We start from the raw sequence: 10,000 nt of genomic DNA on the forward strand, positions 1-10,000 counted from the left end.
GGTTTGCGCATTGGTACAAGCAATCGCCTTCCACCGATGTGGCCTGGGATCAACGTCATCAGTGGGATGAGTTTGCTAGTTTCCTTCTCTGCTCGGAGAGGTTTCTGTCTTAGTGTATTCCGGTTCTCCCTCCCTCCCTCTCTCCTCCCTCCCTCTCCCTCCCTCCTCCCCCTCACTCACTCATCAAAAAACTATGAGTGTTTGGTTATATTTCATTTACAGTCTCCCCAATTATAGCCTCCTGCGCAGACGTTCTTGTGACTCGTCACGCAATCTTTCCTCCTCAAAAGATTGCAAAACGAGTCACAAGAATGTCTGCGTAGGAGGCTTGCCCATTTATAGAGCACTTATGCTAAGCCAGATAAGCTTGAAAAAGTTATCATCATCATCATCATCATCATTATCATTATCATTATCATTATCATTATCATTATCATTATCATTATCATTATTCAAAATCAGACGCCGTTATACTCACCACCGGATTAGAGGGTCCATTTTGGTTGTAGATGGAAGTGCTGTGTGACTCGTCTTCCTTGTACTTAGTCACAGCCATTTGATAAAGAGACCAACTCATGATTGGAGTGATGATCCAGTCTTCAGGATACAACTGTTTGAGAATTCCCTCCAACTGTATACGATAACCTTTTCTTACGCCCATGCTGTTCTGTTTTGCATCATTGAAGAAGTTCAGATACTTTGGTGTGTCGAAGTTAAACTTGTAAGCGGCCTCTAACTCTGTGTTTTTCACGCTGCGTTTTAGAACCTTTTGAACACGGTTTTGTTGGGGAACCAACGTTCGGTGATGTTCTCGATGCCAATCTCAATCGTCTCATATGAATTACTTCGCCCAGCAACGTCTAAGTCGACTTTGTAACTTAAAAGGTGATCGTGTATACCACTGGTTAAATGTTCATTAAGTTTGTACCCGTACGGGTAAGAGTTGGAATCGTAAAAGGAACCAAAGATATACCCCGAAGCCGAGACCTTAACTTCTACCACCCCATTCTGGTAAAAGATGAAGTCGAAAACATAATCATAGTTGTAGACAACCGCCACGGTTCGAAGAACTAACACCTGATTCGCCATCCCACCGTAGAAATTATACCCACCCAAAAAGTTGTTATCATAATGTCGTCGCAGCGGCATCCCAGTGTTCAACTCAAACACACAAACGGCATTGTGAATTGTTAGCGGATCTGGAGTTCCGATCATGTGCACCAGATCAAAAAAGGTGGCAGTGTTTGGACAATCAACTCCACGGGCCATTTCATAGCTACTCAGGCCCATTCTCCAGTTACTGTCCAGAAAGTTGTTCCACGAAGGGTTTGGGTAGTAGCCGCCATAGGTCGCGGCAGCTTCTTGAAGGCTTAGCTCATAGATGATTCTTTCTTTGTTAAACTTAATATCGTAGATTTGCATTCCACTGTTAGAGTCCATCCTGAAGTCGAAAGACCACGACATGTAGTTGATATGGCGACCCTTCACCGTGTATCGCTTCCCTTGCGGCTCGTACAATTCGGGTCCTCTCATCGGTTTAGTTGGTTGAGGATCGCCTCGACGCTCATAGCTCGAAAACAACGGTTTCTTTGTAGGTGCTGCAATCTTGATCTTCTTAATAGAATCATTATTGTATTTATCCATTAGATCTTCAACCGTCTCAAATGTTTGATTGTTGTAAATGACACTGAGGATTTTCCATTTTGAGACATCTGCACCTCCATGATCCACAATGAACGTCAAGTCCACAGGATGTTGGTAATGACCCGTCATTTGACGAAAGAAATTTATCGGCGTGTAACGTTCTTCACTAGAAAATCCCATTGGCGCTGTGGCAATAAAGGAGAGACATTTAGAAGTTTGGGAGCAGTCATCAGGATCATAGGAGTAACCATCGTAGCTTTCTCGCATCAACTTGGAAAGTTTTCGAGAAGCAGTTAACACAATATTATCATGCAGTGCTTTGTTTTCGATATATATGTCATAAGGGCGGGCATTGAAAGGAGCGAAATCTCTCTGCCCTCCAGGGATTTTTCTGGCCGTGTGCTTCTTTGGATCCTCTACAGGACTGACAATGTATTCCTTCACCACAGGAGGATCATCTGCACCACGGAATACCACTGCAACAGCTTTTCGTTCAGGTTTGTCACCATTCCCGTCAAGATATGCAAGAGCTTCATCTTTGGGCGGTGGTAGCAACTGGACCGAATAAATGAAGTTAGAGTTGACAGCAGCGTTTTTGAATATCGTTAGCCTGAGCTCAGTTTGGTTTAATAGATATTTTCTAACAGCTTTGAGTTCATTCACCGTGAGGTCATCAAAGACACCAACGGATTTTGGAGAGTCATCGGGACTGGACAACCCTTCTGCGCATGTCTTTAAATTATCACCGCCATTGGGTTCAACTTGACTTTTTCCCCCGTGTGCATCATCTGTTTTGTTTGCCTTTGTGGCTACCACTATCAAAGCAATCAGCAACACAATGCTAATGACGATAAAGACAATTGCCAACAGCTTCCATGTAAGACACGCACGAATGGCCTTCCGTCTAGAATGTGACTTCATCATTGGATCACTAGCGTCCACATAGCCATTAGTCATGCTCTGAAAAATAATTTTAAAAAACGATTATAAATCACGAAGAAACATTAAGGCCCATGTTCACCCTACAATCAGATCGCTACGCGAAGCAATGCGAGTTACCATAACAAAAACAAACGGTAGAAAGATTTTAAAGGTGGGCCTTTAAAATTGGCGGATATCGGATGTGAAGGATCACGTGGCACATTTTACTTTTATTGGCCCTCTCCTTCCCGCTCCACCCGGGCCAAAAGGGTCCCGATTGTCAAAAACTCCTGGCATGTGGTACAAAGGTTAAGAAAGGCCCCATTAAGGATTATCCTATTGTTTAGATTGTGGGCTAACCCCAAGGATCTTATAATCTTCATTTGGCAACTTTGAATTGTTTTAGGAAGTTTTTGCTTTGGTTTTACGTTTGATGACTTCAAACAAAGGTCCCCGGTTTCCTTAATTCAAACCGTAAGACAGCACCCGATCTTTCTGCCCCTGTACGCTTACAAAAAACTTGTTGTAGTCTTGTTGATAGAAGAGATGTAAAAGAACGACTGCTTTATGTACAAGAGCAAATAAAATTTGCTAAGGAAATTGAGACAAAGAAAACTGTCCTTTATACTCAAGGTGTAAAAATTGCCTCTTACACTTTTCAAGGAAATTTAGCTCGTGTTTAAACCGGTTAACTTTGCATCACTAATGTGCCGATCAACTCGAAACTTCAACCTCTAACAGAAACGTACAGCTTTCAGCGCTTTAACCGGCAACGAAATGGGGGTGTGGAAACGTGCAATATTGTATTCATCTTAGATTGCGTTCACACTTGAGGGAATTAAGTTCAATTTGAACAGCTTTAGAAGAAACAAGTTTTTCCCAAACTTGTTCTCAAAACAATTGTTCCCACTGGAAGTCTTGTCAATATTTGAGCCGGCAATTCACTTGGTATGCAGTATCAACCTGAATAAATAGGTACCCCATGTAAAGGTCTTCCTTTGGTCGCCGCTTCGACTGTAGCCGCTTTCTTGAAGTTTCATGGCTATGCCTTCCCAAATGTTTTTCTTACGACCCATGGATGCGAGCTGGCGTTGAATATCTTCTTCTGCCCAAAGACCGATGAGTGTTTTCGTCTCAACAAAGCCCCAGTTTTGTGTATTCCCAGCGACCAAAGAAACGCCACTGGCCGCCATCTTGAAGTTGTTTACAAAAACCACGATCGAAACTACCTCGCGAGGTGGTTTCGATGTTGGTTATTGCAAATATGTTTCGATCTAGTTTCGTGGGTTCTGTCATCAGGTATGAACGCTTGTTTTAGTCAAACATGTTTCAAACGTGATCAATTTAAACATGATTCGGCCTAGTGTGAACGCGGTCTTAGTATGACAAAGCCGAATTACGAATTATGTTGAAGTTGCGATTTGATCAGTGCATAACAGTTTTCTCTGCGTAAGGAAAGAATTCGAGCAGTTACTGAAAGTTGTCACAGTACCAAGCCAAAAACTATGGAGAAGATATATTGAAGACATTTTAAACCAGGCCGGATGGATGTAAATGCCCATTCATTACGGCGGGATGGCGGGATTGAATAAAAAATAGCGGCGGGATGCGAGATTGAAAAAGCCTATTTTGGACCCTCAGAATTGTGCGTTCATGCATTAGGCGTGCGTGTAAAAGTCGCTCAACCAGGCAGGATGGATGTAAATAAATGCACATTCATTACGGCGGGATGGCGGGATTGAATAAAAAATAGCGGCGGGATGCGGGATTGAAAAAGCCTATTTTGGACCCTCAGAATTGTGCGTTCAAGCATTAGGCGTGCGTGTAAAAGTCGCTCAACCAGGCAGGATGGATGTAAATAAATGCACATTTATTACGGCGGGATGGCGGGATTAAATAAAAAATAGCGGCGGGATGCGGGATTGAAAAAGCCTATTTTGGACCCTCAGAATTGTGCCTTCATGCATTAGGCGTGCGTGTAAAAGTCGCTCAACCAGGCAGGATGGATGTAAATAAATGCACATTCATTACGGCGGGATGGCGGGATTAAATAAAAAATAGCGGCTGGATGCGAGATTGAAAAAGCCTATTTTGGACCCTCAGAATTGTGCGTTCATGCATTAGGCGTGCGTGTAAAAGTCGCTCAACCAGGCAGGATGGATGTAAATAAATGCACATTCATTACGGCGGGATGGCGGGATTGAATAAAAAATAGCGGCGGGATGCGGGATTGAAAAAGCCTATTTTGGACCCTCAGAATTGTGCGTTCAAGCATTAGGCGTGCGTGTAAAAGTCGCTCAACCAGGCAGGATGGATGTAAATAAATGCACATTCATTACGGCGGGATGGCGGGATTAAATAAAAAATAGCGGCGGGATGCGGGATTGAAAAAGCCTATTTTGGACCCTCAGAATTGTGCCTTCATGCATTAGGCGTGCGTGTAAAAGTCGCTCAACCAGGCAGGATGGATGTAAATGCACATTCATTACGGCGGGATGGCGGGATTGAATAAAAAATAGCGGCGGGATGCGGGATTGAAAAAGCCTATTGGACCCTCAGAATTGTGCGTTCATGCATTAGGCGTGTAAAAGTCGCTCCTCCAAGGGCATAGCAAATTGCCCTTGACAACATGGAAATTTCCTAAGTGGCGAACTCAACTGAGAATTGTTGTAAAAATCCAATGAAGTTAAAAATAACAAATTTGTTAACGTTGAAAAGGTCCCAAACAATGGACTTTTTAAAAGTTTAAGCTGAGCGCAAAGTACAGTATTTCAATGATATTTTGTTACGCAAATAGATCAATGGCATGTTCTCAGCCACGCAACGTTTTCACGGTCTGTGAGCATGCAAAATAACCTGAATAACTTGAAGTCGAGCTTTTTCTTAGGAACAAATATTTCGTTTTTTCAGGACCGCAGTCTATTTGGCACATCGGAACTTCGGGTTCGATCACCGCTGCTCTACCGACTGGGTGGGAAATGAACCACCCTGGTCAGAGTTTTTCTCTGTCCTTGTGTGGGCCCATTTCCATTGGTAGGGCTAATGCTCACATGGTTCATATGGGGTAGAAATCTAGCACTTCACATTACACTCTAATCAGTTAAGTCTGAGATTTAACATAGTTGTTCCATTCTCTAAAAGCAACAGCAGTTGCTCATGTCTTGCGTTTTAAACCGAGAAGTATGCATTTCTGTACTAACTAAAAAGCTCATAGCCACTGCGGTCACCACGCACGTCTGTGCTTCCAGTTGTCTTACCCATTTGTAGCAATCTTATGTAGCAATCCAAGTGGCTTTATAGCTCAGTTGGTTTGATCGTGACATCGGCATCGCGAGGTCACGGGTTCAAATCCCATTGAAGTCCTGAATTTTTCAGGCTTCCCTACGTAATTTCTAAAATTGCAGTCATAACTGCGAGGATCATAGCGTTTGTGTTGTCAACTCCCGTAAATAAGGCCAAAAGTCGGAAATCTAGTTTCCATGACCAGAGGCTTGCGGATTGTAATACCTCTTTAGCTCTTGCAAGTAAAATGAAATTAAAACTTACCGTGAATTCCAAGTTAGTCACAACCGTTCAAGACACTTTGTGATGGCGAGTTAAAATTTACCCAAGCGACCTCACACAAGGGAAACACTTCGCCTCGATTTGAAGGTTGCCCCTTGGGGCAAAATTAATGGTACAATGCGTGACGAATGAAGACTCATTTAATTTTTTCTATGAAAACTATGACAACTTGCTTTACTTTAGCGAAAAATTTTGTTCATTCTTGCAAAGAAATTGTAGTAGAGATAATTTGCTAAAAAAAACACTAAGCCGCCTCACAGGCGATCTCTTATCGTCGCAAGTAAGCCTTACGCTAAAGCTTTGAATAAATATTTTAATTGTTTGATTGCACACGACGTCATATCTGGGAAAATAATAGAAGAAAAATTATTGGGAATTTGCATTAAAATGTCTTTTGGGAATTTGACTCGATTATTACGCAAAACTTGAGTTACATTTTTGTATTGCCTTGCCACCAAGATAGCCGTCTCATCACTTGAATGCAGTTTATCACGGCGGGTCTAAAACACAGGACACATTTCACAGGTCACTCGTTGCAAAACCCTCAATTTGGCCAACGGTTAGCCAAAGGGTTTGGGTTTATCACGTGTGTTGTTTTTCCGGAAATCTTGAGTGTTTCGTGAGTACTACACAACAGCTCTTGTTACTGCTGACCAGAATTCAACATGGCAGGCATGCTGAGGAGGGGATCGAAAAAGACGGCTTTTCTTTTTATGATAACGCAAAGACACTTCGTAGCAAAAACAGATTTTATTCAAGACAATAAAACAGAAAATAAAAATCAAAGAAAAGAAGCGAAAAAGGAAGAGAGAAGGGAAATGTGAGTATTCATCGTTCAATACTTGTAGAAGTTTGAACTAGTCAAAGTTAACCCCCGCCCCCCCTCCCCCCAATCCGGGCTAAAGCGGGGATTTGAAAGGCACAGAAAATAGCACCCCCTCTGGGGAAATATTTTTGGTCCAATGTGGGCTGTACTCGGGAACTTGTGAGAACAAAGAACGTCATATTAAAACGTGAAAGGAACAAATGTAATGCTCTTTACAAATCTGCATTATCACCATTCTGATCTCTCATTGGCAAATTTTGTGAAACAGTACTCTTCTATTGTTGTACATTGTGAACCTAAGAAAAAAGGTAATGTATGCAAAATTACCATGCGGCGTGAAAAAGAAACCACTGATCCATAAGCATACGGGCAATTTTTTGCCAGGGGGTGAGGGGAACTATTTGTCCAAAAAATTCTCACAAGTTGCCAAATTTTTTACGAAACAGTTGAAAAGAAACGAGGGTCATACGACTCACTAACATGGGCCTACATATGAAGTGAAAAATTAATATTGTTACATATGAATCTATCATATAAGCTCACAAAACAAGTTAAAAGAAATAGTTGCCTTTGTCATTTCAACAACCAAAGATGTCAATGATATGATCTAGGTCATTGTTGCAAAGATGTCAAGGATATGTACCACATTCAAAAACTGTGGAAACACATTAAATAGACCATTCTCGTGGATTGTCTTTGGCATTTCTGAAATTAATCCGCACACATGATGAAAACTCCTGTGCATTTTCTGCTTGGCTTCCAGAATCTTGACATCGATTTTGTAAAATTTAGCAAGGCAAGAGAAGATTTCTTTATCAGGTGTTTCTCTTGTTGCCCAAGAACTCCGAGTTGCCCAAAATTTGGAAGGGGGAGGGGGGGGACTGCAGTGAAGTCCCCACATGCTCCCCTCTCCCCCAATCTCATAGGCGAATTTTTGCACACTCCTTGCCTGCCGAGGGACCAAAGTTGAGTGAAAATAAGTTTAAGTCCCCATAATTCCCCACTACAGCCCAGGTTAGGGTGATTTACTTTGACTGGTGCATAAGCTTGATGCTAGAATTTTAAGTGTTAGGTTACATGTAAATATGCTGATTTTTACCTCCTGCAGAGTAAAAGAGATAACCAAGGGGTACTTTACTGACCTTCGTGGTAAGAACACAGCATTTCTTACATGGCTCCCCATTTTTTCATTTTGATTGTTTTTTAATTAAATTATCTATGAAGCTCAATAATGCACACATTTTGATTGGTTCTCACCTATGATCTACCGGTATTAGAGGACAGATACATAGCTGACCTTACCATCAAACTTTTAATTCTCTGTTATGTAAACCAAATAGGTTCCATGTTGCTATGTGTCTGTTCAGTAATAGATCATAAAAGATGTCAAACTGTAGTAAGAACATCAGAGTGACACAATCGCCTATTGCCTTGTGTGCCAGGTTTTTGTTCTTACCACCTTGTGATGTCATCTGTGATCTATTACTGAACTGACCTGGGCAACATGGAATCTATTTGTTAATTTTAAAACTACACACAATAAGATTGATGTCACTGTTTATATTTCAATATCATTATTTCACAATAATTATTTGCATTAGTAGACTTTTTCTGTGCTTACATAGAATGATCGAAACACAAGGGGGAGGGGGGGGGATCAAGACATTTACACAAAGCCGACATGCAGTCGACTGTTTTTTAAAAAACTCACGAGGGTAATGGCATCTTGCATACATGTATAACTGTGTCAGTTAATCTTTTTTTTTTTCTCTGTCTTTCGCCACGTTTCTTTTTTTCTATTAATCTTAGGCATAATTGCATATAAAGGATGGTTACAATTTTTCTTTATCTTCTTAAAAATGCTCCTGTCAGACTTATCTATCAATTTATTAACATCTATTGCATATGAAATGTACTTTCCCTCGTAACACCTACGGAGAAAATTCTGGACTGTAGTGAGCTCGGGGCTTGAGGCTGCATAAACGCTGAGACCATAAATAATTTTAGGCAGTACAATAGAAGCAAATGAATAGATGGTCTATATCTGCCTGATTGTATCCCTCTTTCCTGAGACTTCTAATTACAAACAGGCACCTGTTTGCTTCTTCCAACTTGCTGCGTACGTGGTCTGTGAACCTACAGTTACTCTGAAAGGTTACTCCTAAAATCTTAAGGGAATTTACCTGTGTAATATGATCTATCTTGGCGTTACTGCAATTGGTCTTACATTTTATCTGAAGGCATAACTCTTTGCATTTCTTTAAGTTACATGGCATACAATTGTCATCAGACCATTCGAAATACTGATTTACAGTGTCACGTGACTCGTCAGGTTGAAATTTACTGACATTGACCTGTATAGTCGTATCATCGGCATACTTAATTAAGTGTGTCATGCAACTATTATTAATACAAAGATCGTTTATAAAAAGGTTAAATAAATACGGCTTACTGACACTGCCCAGACAGGTACCCTTATTAACATCAAGCCAATTAAATGCTTTCCCTCTAAATACAAGGCGTTGGTTTCGTCCTTTCAGAAAACTAAGATACCAGTTTGTTAAATATGGGTTCATATTCAGAGCTTTGAGTTTTGCGCTTAGGAGGAAATGATCTACGTTATCAAAAGCCTTCAAAAAATCCATTGCTAAGAGTCTAACTGTAACAGTGTCCGGGTCATCAAGAGCTTTTAGGCAGTTGTACTGCATCCTAATTAGGGCGTCAGTAGAGCTGCAACCATCACGGTACGGAAACTGAGTTGGGTGAAGATTGGCCACGAACACAGGTTTACTGAAGGCTTGGTAGACTGTCCTCTCGAAACATCTCGCGATGATGGGTGTAACATTTATGCCCCTAAAGTCCTGGTACTCTATGGGCGTGTCTAACTTGGGAAGTGGATTTACATTAGCTTGTTTCCATGCCAGGGGTCAAGTATGTCTCCTAAGCGAAAGATTCCATACCGCAGTTATCACTGGTGCTAGCTGTTGAGCGTTATCTTTCCACACCCAGTGGGGTATCCCATCGGGCCCCGCAGCTGATTTCTTG

The 10,000-nt window shown here is 41.4% G+C and overlaps 1 pseudogene; it reads right to left on the reverse strand.

Moving 5' to 3' along the window:
* LOC137995835 (diamine oxidase [copper-containing]-like) overlaps positions 1-6,191 on the reverse strand; it is a 7,039-nt pseudogene extending 848 nt beyond the window's left edge.
* Between the last annotated feature and the right edge of the window lie 3,809 nt (positions 6,192-10,000).

The sequence above is a fragment of the Montipora foliosa genome, chromosome 3 (genome assembly GCF_036669935.1).
Source record: "Montipora foliosa isolate CH-2021 chromosome 3, ASM3666993v2, whole genome shotgun sequence".
Classification (NCBI taxonomy): Eukaryota; Metazoa; Cnidaria; class Anthozoa; order Scleractinia; family Acroporidae; genus Montipora; species Montipora foliosa.